This window comes from Myotis brandtii, unplaced genomic scaffold (genome assembly GCF_000412655.1).
Source record: "Myotis brandtii unplaced genomic scaffold, ASM41265v1 scaffold28, whole genome shotgun sequence".
NCBI classification, from domain to species: domain Eukaryota; kingdom Metazoa; phylum Chordata; class Mammalia; order Chiroptera; family Vespertilionidae; genus Myotis; species Myotis brandtii.
Window position 1 is genome coordinate 525,584 of NW_005360676.1, and position 17,093 is coordinate 542,676.

The window sequence follows — 17,093 nt, forward strand, 5'->3', positions numbered from 1 at the left end:
TTCTTTCAAGCTGACGTAAGTATCACTCCATAATTAGACCTCAGGGAATGCTGTGGAAGGAAACAGCCACCTCCGTCCCCTCCTTTAGGGACTATCATTTCAACACATTCAAACTTAGATGTACGCCTTACGTAAATAATGGCATATCTTCTAAAATATATTGCCAACTGATGGTAGCTCAAATCAATATCTGAAAGTATGACAATTTTATTCATATAAGTATTTTTTCTCTCTGGAGACTCAAATCTTTAAAATATGGTGCAAAATAACCATATAACAGTAAGAGCCCAGAAACAAGGTTGTCTTTTTAATTCTGTAGTTAACTGATTGACTAAACCACTCTATTTGCTCTTCTGTGTAATTTGAGTTTTCTAATTGTGAAAATGTCTCTTTCTTTGGAAAAAAACAAACAGTAACAACAAAAATCAGATTATATAAATCTGTATTATATAGGAAATGGCTAAATGTTTCAGACTATACAGGGTGTCCCAAAAAATGTATGCACACTTTGAATGATTAATTCCAATGGGTTATATTTGAAAAGAAAGAAACAGTAATTGAACCATCAGATGTTACAGTGTGTATACATTTTTTTGGAATACCCTGAATATTAAAATCAAAGAAAGAATCAAAGTTATTTATTTTGACATCTGAGATTTAGGTTTATATCTTAATCTTTTTTTGGGAAATAGTAAACATCAGAGAGCAAAAGACAGGAGTGTGTTTACCAGAATGCTGTTGTCTGCTACTAAGCCACCTGGTAACACGCGCAGCACAGGATAGCAGAGGAGCTGTGCTTGTTGGAGGCTGCTGGACAATTACCAGCAGCCACTAAGAGCCCCTACTGTGTGCACATGGACACACAACCAGTTTTTTCTTTGCCATTTTCCAATTAGGTCCACTGTAACTTCTGTCCCCTCTTGTATTCTCTGTCTTTGTGGATTTCACCCCCAGCCGCTTAATTTCCAAACTAGAGTCTGCCCTTCTTGTAATTCCTGACATTCTAACTTATTATCAAGAACCTGCCAATTTTATCATCTTAATTATTTCTTGAGTTCACCCATTTTCTCCATCACTGTTATGAGATCCCTATGCCTGGAGGTCTGTACTCCACAGAGTGATTTTCTATAGAAATGACGCATTAACCTATATCATAAGCAATGAGAGCTTATTGCTTCCTTGCTTATAACACATTCCATGGTTCCAATTAGCCTGATTGATCAAGCCCAGACTTATTTAATAACTAATGGGATAACCTTTACATAAATCGCATAAATGCTCAAAGCCTTGGTTTTCTCACTTATACATGCACACAGCCCCACTAGGGTCACTGTGATGATTAGACAAGATAATGTACATAAAGCACTTCGCACAGTGCGGGACACAGAGGACGCTATCAATACGTGTTAGCTAGCCACTATCATTTATCACCATTCTATGCAAAGTCTATGTATTAGAGCCTCTCTTCTCCTACCTCCTCTCTTGTTAGCCTGTGCCTTCTACTACAAAAGCATCCAATAGCTTATAGATCTGTTGTAATTCTTTCTTTCTTTTTTATTTTTACTGACATGTCTGTTCTATTCTCTCATTAATTCCACCAAGGTGACTATTACTCATCTATCTCTTACACTCAATCCCAGTGTCACCTAGTCCAGGAAACCTGTCCTGGCATCCCTATTTTGTCCAGGCCAGGTTTCTGTGTTTGTTTACTAGGACTACCTTAACGAAATTCCACACATTAAATAGTTTAAAACAACAAATGTATTCTTTCAAAGTCCTGAAAGCCAGAAATGCTAAGATCTCAGCTGGGATATACTGCCTCTGAGACTCTGAATGAACCCTTCAGTGCCAATTCCTGCCTCCTGGTGGTGGCCCTCTCTCCTTGGTCCTCCTTGGCTTGCAGCTGCGTCACTCTAATCTCTGCCTCCTTCAGAATATGGTGTTCTTCCGGTGTGTCTCTGTATCTGTGTTCAAATTTCCCTCTTATAAGGACACCCATCATGTTGGACTAAGGGCCCAGCCTACTGCAGTCTGAACTCATTTTATCTAATTACATTTGCAACAAGTGTAATTCCATATAAGGTCACATTCTGAGGTACTGCATTTAGCACTTAGACATATCTTTGGAGAGACACAATTCAGCTTATAGCATTGACCCTTACATGTACTTTCATATTACTTCTGCATACATACATATATCATTTGCACTTGATTCATTGTATGTTAGTAATCTGTTCATGTGTCTGTCTCCTCTAATGGATTTCAAGTTCTTTAGAGCATATGCCTTGTCTAATCTATCTAATTTCTCTTTGCTTTTAGCACAGGGCACATGGTAGACTTTTAATACATGTCAATTAAATGAACAAATCATTGTTCACTCTTTAAAAAAATGGGTCTTGTGGTACAAAGGATTACAAGGATTAATAATGTCCCATAATATTGAATAATCTCATTTTTATTTTTCAATTACTACAAAGAGAACAGAGGAAGAAATACCGTTAGTCAGGAACAGCGAGAATGTAATTCTTTTCCCAGGGTCCTCATTGTTATTGCAACCTTGGGGAAATCACTTAATTTCTTTATGCTTTTCTATAAAATAGAAGGGAAAGAAGTTATAGCTTACAGAGTCACTTTCAGATATTTATATTTTGTTATTCCCATTCTAGACCCACCAGAGACTTAATTTAATCAGAAAGTAGAGGCTACTTATGAAGAGCTTGGTATGTCATGTTTAACTTTTACCCTGGAGGAAATGAAAGGTCATGAAAATCAAGTGAGGATTATGAGAAAAGCTGAAGTAAAGCAGCAGTAATGAAATTAGTTGGAGAAACTAGAAATGGAGGGGGCATGGCAGTGAGCACACACCGGTCATGGGGCTGATTGGATTTTGGGAGGGAGGGAGGAGAGATTCAGGGAGCATTGTTGAATGACCATTGAACACCTCATCATATGCCAAATATGATTCCATAGATGCTGATACCTAAAATTTCACACCTTGATGGAATGATATATTTTACAAATGTTGGAGGCTTTACATGCCTGTGTATGTTTACTTCAATGAGACCTCTACTGAAGTTATTAAACCTTATAATTATAAAATATTTGTAATTCCCTCAGTGTTCCCCGCTTCAGGTTACCTTTGATGTAGGGAGGTGAAGCCTGTTATAGTTGTTTTACACATGAGTAAACTTAGAAGCATAAATGGTTGGCTTGCATAGTTATAGTTTTGAAAATAGTCTTTTGATTCAGAATCTTTTTCTTAAGGTACGTGTATAATTTTAATCTTACTTTCTATTATTATAACCATATATATTACATTCCTTTAGCTACAAAAACATCCATAGATGTTTCTTAATCATTATCTATCTTCAGGGAGGTTTTCTATAAAGACAGAAATATTATTTGTTTTTGGAGATGGACATGGTGCAACACAATTCTCCACAAATAAATGGTTTTCTATGTTTGTCCCTGTTAATCAAGTGTACACTAGTTTAGCTGTTCATGAATAAAATCAAACAGCATAGCGATATAAAGATCACCATCTATACTAATAATAGAGGAATATGCAAAATGTCCGGGACGTCATCACAGTAACAGTAATGACCAAACAGCAGGCTGCTTGGGGCGACAAGGCCGGCAGGGGGGTTAGTGAGGGATGACCAAATGACTGAACAGCAGGCTGCATGGGGCAACCAGGCTGGCAGGGGAGTTAGTGGGGGATGACCAAACAACTGAACAGCAGGCTGTGTGGGGCAACCAGGCCAGCAGGAGGGCAGTTGGGGGTGATCAGGCTGGCAGGGGAGGGCAATTGGGGGCGATCGGGCCAGCAGGGGAGGGCAGTTGGGGGCGATTGGCCCGCAGGGGAGCATTTAGGCATCAATCAGGCCAGCAGGGGAGTGGTTAGGGGGCTATCAGGCTCGCAGGCAGAAGCGGTTAGGGGCAGGCAGGCAGGTGAGCGGTTAGGAGCCAGGAGACCCAGATTGTGAGAGAGATGTCCGATTGCCGGTTTAGGCTCAATCCCTGTGGTATCGGGCCTAACCCGGCAATCAAACATCCCCCAAGGGGTCCCAGATTGAAGAGGGTGCAGACCAGGCTGAGGGACACCCCCGCCCATGCACGAATTTTGTGCACCGGGCCTCTAGTATATTAATAATTGTAGTTGATGGCAGCACAGTGTGAAGGAAGAGATGTGAGATGTAGAGTGCTAAGTGGCTTCTTTCTGCTCAGTTACATTCCTACCTTGAACCTGATTGATTAAAAGTGAAACAGTGAAGTTTAGAGGTAGAACATTTTACTTGATTATTTAAACTTGTTTTATTTTTTAAAATATGTTTTTAGTAATTTCAGAGAGGAAGGGAAAGGGAGAGAGAGATGGAAGCATCAATCATGAGAGAGAATCATTGATCGGCTGCCTCCTGCATGCCTCTTACTGGGGATCAAGCCCGAAACTGGGCATATGCCCTGACCGGGAATCAAACCCTCGCCTGGTTCATAGGTCGACCCTCAACCACTCAGCCGCCTCAGCCAGGCTAAACTTGTTTTACTTTATTTGGAATTCCAAATTAAAGACTTTAAAAAGACCACTTTTTTTAAAGAAAACATTTTATTTTTAACTTATTAATAATTTACTTCACACTATTTTTAGTAGTAATTATGATATCTATAATTCATTAGCAACATTTATTGAGTACTTACACCCTCCTGGCTTATATGTGGTGTTGTCTTATATGTTATTGCTTTAAAGCCACAAAATAATCACAGAATATAATTACAGATAATCAGAAATTGAGATCCTGAGAAGTTACATGTCCTATCTTGTTTCTCACAATTTTTAATAGATTCAAAAACAGGCTTCTCAGTTTGATACTAAAACTCTATATCTCTCATGGTCTCTAACCTCTTGTCTGTGGATTGCATCAGTATCTTTAATTATTTCACATTTCAAGCATTGTCAGTAACCTAAAAAAATGTCTTTGCAGGTTTTGTATGTTTTCCAAATACATGTAAAATCCATTGTGAATAATATAACCTAACTCCATTTAAAATAATAAGGGTAAAATGATCACTTTTCATCATATAATTTTTCAATAAAAATTACAACTACTACTCTAAAGTACAATTAAGTTTATCTTAAAAAATTGAGATTCAAGTCTTGAAAAGATTGGGAACCATTGCCTTACATCAGACCATTTTCCTAATGAAGTATTGTAATACTACTAGGGGCCCAGTGCATGAAATTTGTGTACCGGGGGGGGGGGGAATCCCCTCAGCCCGACATGCACCCTCTGTCACATTCCAAGACCCCAGCCACTCCAGGCCTAGGCGCAGGCCTACAGGCTCGGGGTGGCCTGTTCCCGAGGACTCCTGTCCCGGGAACACAGGCCTTTTGGCGCTGGCGCGCGCAAGCAACCATGGAGCAAGAACCTCCGCCAGCGCCCGTGCACGCACTCCAGTGGGGCGGGAGCTTCCTCTGCGTCGCCATGGCTATGCAGGGAAAGCTCCAGGCCACTTCCCCGGCTTCCGCGCGCACCACCCCTACCCTGGCTCCCCGGGGCCTGCGCGCACGTGCCAGCCTGCAGGAGCTTCCCCCGCGTCATCATGGCGACACGGGGGAAGCTCCTGCCCTGACCCCAGCTCCCCAGTGTCCACGCGCGCCGCCCCGCCCCAGGCTCCCCAGCGCCCGTGTGAGCCATGGTGATGTGGGGGAAGTATCTGCCCTGCCCCAGGCTGCCCAGTGCCTGTGTATGCAAATTAATCCACCATCTTTGGCTTATGGGCATCACCGAGGGATGGTTAATTTGCATGTTTCTCTTTTATATAGAGAGACTAGAGGCCCTGTGCACAAATTTGTGCATGGGTGGGATCCGGCTGGCCTGCCCTGATTGCGCTGATGGGGGTGGGGCCAGCTGGGGGAAGGGGCCGTGGGCATTTGGCTGGCGGCTCCGCCCCCTGGTTGAACTCCCAGTCAAACTTCCAGTTGAGGGGACAATTTGCATATTAGCGTTTTATTATATAGGATATGTGAATATTGAAGAGTGTAGTGCATAGTAGGTACATAGTAGGTATTTGGCTTTTATTGTTATCAGAACTATTTATGAAATTTTGTTTTTCTAAAGGAAACAGATTTTAAAGAAAAGAACTATCTAATAACTGTTGAATAATATTGATATTGATTGATTTATTATTTCTTAAGTTTGAGATGTAATGACTAAATATATGTCATTACAAATTTTTCTAAAATGGTGCATTAGGCACCATTCTGCTATCCTATATAATAAAAGGCTAATAAGCCAATCAACTGAACGGTGGAATGACCAGTCACTATGACGTGCACTGACCACCAGGGGGACAGACGTGCAACGCATGAGCTGCCCCCTGGTGGTCAGTGCGCTCCCATAGGAGGGGCGCTGCTCAGCCAGAACCTGCGGTGGCAGGCACCTCTCCCACCTCCACATCAGTCAGACATCCCCCGAGGACTACGGGACTGCGAGAGGGTGCAGGCTGGGCTAAGGGACACCCCCTTCCTGAGTGCACGAATTTCGTGCACCGGGCCTCTAGTATATATTATATTGTTTCGTATGTGTGACTTCATAGTCATAAAGAAAACTAATAAAACAAATTTTTTTTTCTATTGTGTGGGTCCTTTCCTCAAAAGATTATACTATATTTACTGCACATTTCTCTGCCTCTACAACATTACATTATTTTCAGTATTGGCATGGGTTTAGTAATAAAAATTATTTCACTCAAACATCAATTTATATAGAATATTTATTAAATATTTATACTTGTTTATCTTATCTATCTATCTATCTATCTATCTATCTATCTATCTATCTATGTATCATCTATCCATCCATCCTAAATGCAGGCAGGAACACCCAATGCCAGCCATTGAAAATGGCAAACAATAAAATAAGTATTTACCAGTTTCTTAGTATTTTTAGAAAGCAGGAGGTGATACCAGATTTTTTGAACCCTTTTCTCTTTCTTAACTTGTAGGTGGGTTTCTCAATTGTGCATAAATTATGTCCTAGATAATTCATTGTGTTGGGTTAACTATTATAGTTCCACTTCAATATACTTCTGTAAGATAGGGAATAAGGACCACAACTTTGAAAAGACAAATGTGAAACATTTCCTCATCTCATAATGAGGAAGACAGTGTCTGTCCTCATTATAAGATGGCATAAGTTGTTATCAGAGTCATTTTAAGATGGGCCAACTAACACATCATCTGAATGCCCGTTGCAACTGAAGCAGAAGTTATGTAGTTGTGAATTATATGTACCAGCTTTATGGATATGTGGCAAGCTAGGTTCCCATTGTGCCAGACTTCCTAGGTTAACCTGTGCATTATTTCTAGAAAGAGTCTATGTCTCATGCTAATACTGAAAATAATGTAATGTTGTAGAGGCAGAGAGATGTGCAGTACATATAAGATAATCTTTTGGGGAAATTTACAGAAAAATAATTTATATGAAAACTGCATTGTACAGATATTACTATGTAAAAGTTAAAAAGGTATGAGAATATGAAGTAATTAATGTGGATAGTCCTGAAAAAATACTCATTCTATTTAAATTTTAAATGTGCTTTCAAAAATCGTGACATAATAAATGTTTACTTTGTTTTAAAATAGAGAAAAAGTATTAAGGAACTGAAAAATTATAATTACCTCACATTTCACTGATAATTGCTGTTTCTACAGATCTTTCATGGCTATTCTCTATATGCATGCATACATATAGCCAAATAACTATTTTTTAATGTTTTTATCTTAAATTTTTATGTTTTTTTCCAGGTTGATAAAGAAAGTTACTTTATATTTTTAATGGTTGTCTAGCATCACATAGAAGGAATGCATTTTAATGTACTTAACCAGATTCTATACATTAAAATGCTTATGCCATAAACTTTCAAAGTAAAATATTGTATTTTACATTTGAAAAAAGACGTTTTTATATGTCATTTTTTGGTAACCATGCAACAATCTTTCCGATATATTAAATATGAGGTGCTTTTAGCTAGAGAAGCAAACTTGAGGGACTGGTATGTCTCAGATATTGTTGTTTGCCTGCCATAGACCCGTCCCCTAGCTGCACCTCTTCCTCCTCGTTCCCTCTTGCAGACCCTCATTTGTTCACTCTGAGGGAAGTGGCCAGGTGCTTCAGAGGAGCTGGGTGCCTCTCTGGCCCTGTGATGATGAACTTTCGCTGGTAAAACCAGTTGTGTGGAGGTTATTCCCTTTGTGCGATTGCTTTAGGCAGAAGCATAGTCGTTGGCTCATTTTGGCCAATGTTGTGTAAGTGTCTTATGTTCTGCTGAGTGTTTAATGTGTAGAATTTCCCTACTCTGAAAATGAGACACAAGATAGGGATTTTACATTTTCTGGGCTTTATATTCTTTGTGTAACACCTGCGAATGCAGTGGCCATCTTAGGACCATCTTAGGACAGAGTTCAGGAGGATTTCATAGACTCAACATCACCAACGTGAATCAACCCGTCTTCCAAATTTTAATATGTGATATAATAGAACCTTTATTTTCAGCCACGTTAATTGCATTTGCTGGTTTTGGCAGCGAAATCATTCTGAAACAAATAGAAATCCTTGCAGTTTCTCCTGTATTTATTGCTTTCTGGTGATGCCATAAATCAAGGCAGACAGGATGCATGCTTGAGATGAGTCTCTGTCTGAAGTCATGAATGGACTTAATTCAGCAGAGCCAGCCCCCAAAGCACCGGTGTCAGAGTGAGAAGCATCTAAGAGGAGAGGGACTAGGCGGGTGGTTGGTCTCAGTCAATGGCTCCTGTGGGCTTTCTTTCAGTTTCTATGAGCACCTTGTCAGTTACACATACTTACAAAGCATGAAGACAACTAAAATTATTTTTGTGTAATATGTGCTTCTTCCAAAATCTATGTATAAGGACAGAGTTAGGCACAAACGATTATTTCTCTTTGCTGTGTATTCCTGCTCTTGAAGTCTGTGTATATAAAGTCTGTGTGTGCATGCAGGTACATGTGCGTGCACACACACAGATTTATCAGTTTGCTTTCATTTAGAATATTATTAAAAGCAAATATGAGGAAGCTAGAGGCATTTTTCCCCATTTCCTATGCTGTTTCCTTTATGGACTTGGATGTTAACTTACTTCAGTAGCCAACATTATTCAAATTCCTTTCTCTTTCCAATTCTCTTTCTCATGGTTTGATTCTATTTTTTTTCTCATACATAAATAACTTGATTTGTAAATACCACATATTTACAAGCAAAAAAATACACCACTAATTGACTCAATATGACCTTCTTCATCTCCGCCCTGCCATGCAGCTAGGATATTTTGGTAGCTCGGAGAAGAAAAGACTCCCTTGCAGCATTCTCAGGAAGTATAGTGAATGAAGTCTGTCTCTGATTTAAATAAATAAACAAGTAGTCCTGGAAAATAGATGCATATATTAATATCCTGGCTAACTCTCAGCGAAGTGGACGTTATCTTCAACTAAGAAGAGTAAGTACATATAGAATATATGCATACAAAATATTGCTCCTTTTTACTTAGAAGAAAACAAGCAATACCTCTGTTTGCTACACTTTCAGATCATGGATACACACAGTCAGATTTATTTGGTTAACCATACATGCAAGTAAAGAATATTTAGCTCTGAAATGCTGCCACAAGTAGGTGGTAATAAGCTAATAGAGTTGCAATTCCAATTATTTTTAAAGGAAAGGTTTTTCATAATTCTAGAAAGCCTTTGTTATGGCATGCAACTACGACTAGAAGAATACAGCTTAGAAATCACTGACACAAAAATGCTTTATCAAGCAGTGTTTGTGAGCATGTTAATTTTAAAAGCATATTTTCATTTATTTTGGATGCCTGCTTCTCTGAGTTGTATTCATGTGTCTGCCTTAGCTAATCATTTTATTTTTGGAATGGGCTCCATGAATATTCTTTGTATGTTGACTGATGATTATGATAATTTGTTTTATAAAATATTACTCAGAGATTATGTGGAATATTTGGAAATTGGACTTTTTTGCAATATTACCACATTTTCAAACATATATCTATATTTTTCAGAATACTATCAAGTTAATTTGAGAAATTCCAGGAATAAGACCTTAAGTTCATAAAATTGTAAATTAAGAACTATAGAACTGAAAATTATATTGCGATCAAACAAGACAAATATATAATGCCTTTTAACCAAATTATATTTGAAACATTTATTTTTAATACAAGATAAATATGTAAGCGGTCGTCCATGCATCTTTTTAATAAATAAAACTGTTGTGTTATGAAGGCATGAAACCCCTTAGCCATATTTCAGTGCAATGCCATGCATTTTACTCTGTAACACTTTTCTAAGGTGACCAATTCAGGAGACACAGTTTCGATATGTCTTTTTGCTCAAGTAGTTGTAGTAGTTGGAATAATGCCCCCCACCCGATAATATCGGCACCCTAATCCCTATAAGGTGGGAATGTTACGGAATATGGTAAAGGAACTTCGCACATGTGATGGAGTTAAGGCTCTGGAGATGGGAAGGTTATCTTGGCTTATGGAAGTGGGCCTTCAATATCATCATAAGTGTCCTTTTAAGAGCCAGACAAGAAGGTCAAAGGAGAAAGGAGGTGATGTCACGTCAAATCAGGGTTAGAAGAGGTGATGTGATGTGGGGCCACAAGCCAAGGAATGAGGAGACAGCCTCTAGAAGCTGGAAATGAACAAGGAGACATTCTCCCCAGATCCTCCATATGGAACCAAACCTGCCCACACCTTGCTCTTAGCGATACAAGATTCATTTTGGACTTCTGCTTCCAGTTCACTAAGACAGTATATTTGCATTGTTGTAAGTCACAAAGTTTGTGGTGTTTTGTTTCAGAAGCAAAAAGAAAACTAGTACCCTAGTTTCTCGAGTCCTCCTCACTCACCACTTTGGTTGTGTTCTTGGAAATAACATACAAAAGAAAATAGAAAATGTAAGACTTGAGGTCATTCTAGATAATCACCTTGTGCATTATAGAACTTAGTGACATGCATGGTCACAATGTAAGATCCTGCAATAATTTTATAGTTTATGATTTAGGATAAAAATTAGGAGTTCTTATCATGTTTGTTGCTCTTCTTAAATTGCCACTTAAATGTTAAGAACATTGGCAGTCTTTCTAGGTATGTAGCTCTGATATAAAAATGAGAGAATATTTTCTTATTTTTAGTGATGATGTTTGTTGTTTTTTTCTCTGATCACTTAGTTTTCTTACCATTTGGGATCTAGATTTCTTTATGGCGAATATATTCATATTCTACCATGAGATAGTTGCCTTATCCTCCCCAGGCTTCTCAGTCCGTAACGAATGCAGCAGGCCTCAGAGTGGTGGGCAGTGTAAAATAAGAAAAGTACTATATTGTCTTGAGGAGGAAAAGAGAATTGTTCTTTTGATTGGCATTGAGCAAAATGCTATTGTTATTCACACATACATGTGTCTGTGTGTGTGTTTTTATTGCTACAAGCCTTCCTGAGAATTAAAATCGCCTAGTTACCCTATTTAGTTACCTTAAACTGTTTTCAGATTTTAAACATTAATGTACTGTGATGGTGGTGTCTTTTTTTATTCTTTTGCTTTTTTTTATCATTAGATATCTTTAAAACTTTTTCTTGTTAGATCATAGTGACTTATTATATGTTCAAACACTGCTTTATCATTCTAGATGCTTTCAATTACTTGGGATACTAAATGTATGTGGGGTTTTTTTCATCATACATGCTTTTAAATAAATGTCATTTGATAAGTGCTAATGTAAATTCATATAACTAATTGTGCTAACAAAAAGACACAAAGCACCCTTGTTTTTTTGCACTATTTTATCTTGTCATTGCTATGATTTTCAATGAATTTTTATATATTTATATTGCTGAAGCATCAATTGAGAAGTTTGTAAACATTCATAGGAATGGCTTGTTGCACACACTATTTTTATAATTTAATAAAGGTATGTGATTGAAAGGGTTTTATTATCAGAGAACCTCTTTGAATTACATTCTCATTTAAACTTATCTGAATAGTTTATAAACCCAGCAATATCATTTTGATGTATGTTGCAGTATGTTGTGGCAAACAGAGGAACTTTTTCGCCCAGAGATGACTTTTTCATTATTGTACTTAATTAAGTTTGTTCTCATGCTGTTATGAGCCATATTGGAAGGAATAAGTTAACAGCACATGATTCTGAATCCTATTACTAATCCTGAGCTTCTGTGTATCTTCCCTGGCAGTCATCATAAGACATCTATTTAAGTTAAACAGTATAGCTTTAATTACTGTTAACAATAGCATTCAACACATTAAATAATATTTATTAAATAAACTTGATAAATAGGTGGTAACTATACTTGCATGGCTTGAATTAAAACAATGTTTTTTATCTTAGTTTTTCTTTTGGAACAGTCTTTGTATGAATAAATATTCATTCATCCTATTACTCTTTCTACCTTATGTTCAGAGATTGATCTTTCTGATTTAGATAGGGAGGGGGTGGCTATGTCATGTTAATTTAAATTCAGAACCTTCTTGGAATGTCTGATCCACATCATGACTGATGAATCCTGGGCCACTTAGATATTTCACAGCTGGTCTTTACCTCATCAGATCATCCCAGGATTCCTGAGAATCAACCGGAGTGAATTAAATCAGTTTCCCAGGGCGACCCTAAAATGTCTGACTCACGCTGTCACTAGACATAGGATTGTGCTTTCTAGTTCACTCTTCTGGACAGCGACTGTCATTTGATTACCGAGGCTCTGAGAAGTTATTTAATATCTCCATGTCTCTTCCCTTCTCTGAAATTGGGAGTAGTAATATCCACATCAAAAAGAAGTAACAGCTCTGGCCAGTATGGTACCCACGCACCAAGATGTCACAGGTTCTAATCGTTCAGGGCACATGCCTGGGTTGTGGGCTCCATCCCCAGTAGAGCATGTGCAGGAGGCAGCTAATTATGTTTCTCTCTCACATTAATGTTTCTCTCTCTCCCTCTCCTTTTACCTCTCTCTCAAATCAATAAAAACATTTAAAAAAGAGAGAAATAAAAAGTAGTATACTACTCATGAACATGCTTTCTTCGTTTAAGGGGTTACACAGATATAGGCATTGTTACTATAAAGTTTGGACTTACCTTAGGGTATCCCAGGTAATGTAGCTTGCAGACAGCTAAGTACTTAGATTATGGTTTGTTTGTTTTCCATGTGAATCTGTTTCCCCTGTTTCTCAATAGAATGTATGAGCTCTTCTTCTGTCCTGTAAGTTTCTCCCAAAAGACTCAGTCTGTCTGGCATGAAGTGTTCTTAGCCCAACATGAAACAGATGGCTGATGTTAATAATGATAAAATGCCTATAGCTACCACAACAAAATGTATATCTTGGACATTTATTGATACTTTCCAGTTTTTCTAATGCATTTTATAAGCATATCAACTTGGAAAGGTAGTAAAGTAACTGGTCCGCATGTAATGTATGGAAAACTGAAGGTCCAGACTTCTTTGAGAATTCTATCTGGTAGTTGTCAGTGTTACCTGCTTATACTTTATTCTTAATTTGTCAATTGGTGGGGTAGAAAAATTTTATTGTGTAAAGTTTCTGATTTAAACATATTGAAACTGTTATCAATGTAAATAAGTGTTAATATTTCTATACGATTATGAGATTTTCTCTGGCCATGTGGCTCAATTGGTTAGAGTGTCACACCATATACCAAAAGGGTTGTGAGTTTGATTCTTGTTCAGGGCACAATCCCCAGTTGGGACACATAAGGAAGGCAACCAAAAGATATTTCTCACACACACTGATCTCTGGTCTCTCTCTCTCATCTCTCTCTCTCTCTCTCTCTCTCTCTCTCTCTCTCTCTCTCTCCCTTCCTCTCTCTCAAAATTAATAAACATACCCTAGGATAAAGATAAAATAAAGAAGATTATGAGATTTTTTTTCTGTTACAATTGTTAGATTATCATGCATTTGACCTTATTATTGCAGTCTTTTCTCATCCTATATTGTGGGTTGATAAAATATTTTTATATCAGGGACATTGATAATTACCTTTAATTTATATTTATATGAAAAGTAAGCCATGATTTGCATCTCTAGGATGATTAGTTACTTTGAGCATTTTTTCATGTCTCTTGGCCTTCTGCATGTCCACTTTTGAGAAGTGTCTATTTAGATCCTTTGTCCATTTTTTGATTGGATTATCTTCCTTTTGTTAAGTTGTATGAGTTCCTTATAAATTTTGGAGATTAAATATTAGCAAATATGTTCTCCCATGCAGTGGGCTTTCTTGTTGTTTTGTTAGATGGTTTCTTTTGTGGTGCAGAAGTTTTTTGCCTGTCAGAATGGCTATCATCAACAAATCAACAAATGAAAAGTGCTGGCAAGGATGTGGAGAGAAAGGAACTCTCTTGCACTGCTGGTGGGAATGAAGACTGGTGCAGTCACTGTGCACCAGTATGCAGTATGCAGTCCCATCAAAAAATTAAAAGTGGAACTCCCATTTGACCCAGTAATCCCACTTCTGGGAATATATCACCCAAGAAATCAGAAACACCCATCAGAAAGAACATATGCACCCCTATGTTCATAGCAGTACAATTTACAACAGCTAAGATTTGGAAACAGCCTAAGTGCTCTTCCAAAGTGGATTAAAAAATGATGGTACAACTACACAATGGAATACTACACTGTTGTAAAAAATACAAAAGAACTCTTACCATTTTCAACAGTATGGATGGACCTGGAGAGCATTATGCTAAGTGAAATAAGCCAGTTGGAGAAAGATAAATATCACATGATCTCACTTACTTGTGAAATATAATGAACAACATAAATTGATGAACAAAAATAGATACAGAGACATAGAAGTATCCAACAAACTGATAAACCTCAGAGGGAAGGCAGGGGAGGTTGGGAGGGGGTAAGAGATCAACCAAAGGACTTGTATGCATGCATATTAAGAACCAAGGGACACAGACAAGTAGGGGGTGAGAGCATGTGTTGGGGGGGTGGGAGAGGGCAGGGAGAGATCAATAAGGGAAAAAGGAGACATGTAACACTTTTAACCATAAAGAATTTAAATTTTTAAAAAAGCAATTAATGAAAAATGAGTTTAAAGGATATGAGAACATTATTTTTTTTTTTACTTTTATTGTCTATATTATGTTTTAATGAATTTACTTTTGACAATTTTATTCTCACTGTAAAAGTACTTTTACTGGTGTAAATTGTTCAATAATATTTAATGTAATATTAAAAATAATTTTATTTTGATTCACAATAACTGAAACCATAAAAAAGAGACAGACCTTTAAACTCCTGTTTTAAAAATATAGCTGGTCTTTAAATAATAAATAATGTATCATACAGAAATGATATTTCAGAGATTGTCTACCTTTTTTCTTTGATTTCTCAGAATCTTAATTTATCAAAAAGCATTTGATATAGAAATAGTTTTAAGTTTTTGTGGAAAATGAAGGTTATAAAGCATTTTTTTTCTTTAAAACAATGATGACGAGTGCTATATGTTACTTGAGGCCTGATGCATGAAAATTCGTGCAAGAGTAGGCCTTCCTTCCCCCGGCTACTGGCACTGGCTTCCCTCCGGCACCCGGGACCCTGGCTGCTTCCCCCTCCGGCTGCCCACAGGCACCTGGGACCTGGGCTGGCTTCCCTCTGGCCCGGCTTGGTCAGGAAGGATGTCCAGAATGACGTCAGGAAGACGTCCGGTCTAATTAGTTTATATGGCCCGGCTTGGTCAGGAAGGACGTCCGGAATGACGTCAGGAAGACGTCCGGTCTAATTAGTTTATTACCCTTTTATTATTATAGATTGGTATAGCGTGTTTTGGCTTATATACCTCTTCCCAAACACTATCTCATCAATTAGAAGTCTTTTGGTTAACATTAAGATATTTGGGACTCACAACAGTGTATCATTTATAACAAATAGTTGCTTGTTTCATTTTTCTTACATATACATAAATCATTAGTATTTTAAAAACTTTAATAATATGTAAATTAGTCAATGCACATGTTTAGATAATTGGGTGGATGTGTAAAATGTATAGTGGATTTTTTAATCCAGTGCATAAAAATAGTATAAGCACTTGAAATTCTTGATTCAAGACAGCTTTCTGTGAAATAAACACTTCCATAATTATACATGTTAACCTTTATGCCCTGCTCATAAATGAATAGTAATCTTATCTATTGATATTAAATATTGATTCTTTAAATAATAAAAGATTTCTAATTTATATCTGAAAATTACAAGAGTGGACACAACTTCTAAATGAGTTTTATTATTATATCTTGTAGTACTTAGAAAGTAAAAAGGTTGATAAGAGGAAGTGAAACAATAATAGGCCAAAAACTGGAGATCAGCAATGAAAATATTATATTTACAGAATATTTACATATCATCAAATTTTATTGTGTACAGTTTTTCATTTTTGGTTATTTCTACTTCAAATGTATTCCTGATAATAGCTAATTTTCTATAACAATTATAGAAATGACTGAGTTTATATAGCTACTTATTGTAGAAAATCATCAGATTTATGAGCTTATTTTTTGAGGTGGGATATGAAATTATATTGCTTTAACTGCAAAAATCATGTCTTTCAACTTGACACAGCTTCTTCAAATGTGTTTTCTATGTAATAGGATGTGCTGCTATTTTTTCAAAAGTTTGAATACACCAAAATGGCAAGCTATCTCTTTGCAGTGCATGTGTGAAGACAGCCACCTGTACATTCATGTTATTAGATGATTGTCTGATAATCATTCTCAGACATTAAATCTGCACAAGAGAACTTAGAACATGTTGACTCTCAGATAAACATTATGCAAAATTGCCTGATAAGAATTTTTCACTGATATCACAAAATATATTTTTAAGCTTGAGACATTCTCTAAAGAATCAATTTTAATTTAGAGACTAAATAAAATCCTCATTAAACCTGATAAATAGTAGACTCAATAAATACAAAGCTTTTTACTCTAAATCAAAATGAATTCTGCCTTAAATGCTCCCTACTC

General features: G+C 37.2%; 1 protein-coding gene across 1 annotated transcript in view; it reads left to right on the forward strand.

The window, feature by feature from the left end:
* Positions 1 to 17,093, forward strand: part of ADGRL3 (adhesion G protein-coupled receptor L3) — a 765,791-nt gene that overhangs the window by 418,670 nt on the left and 330,028 nt on the right. The window lies entirely within an intron of this gene.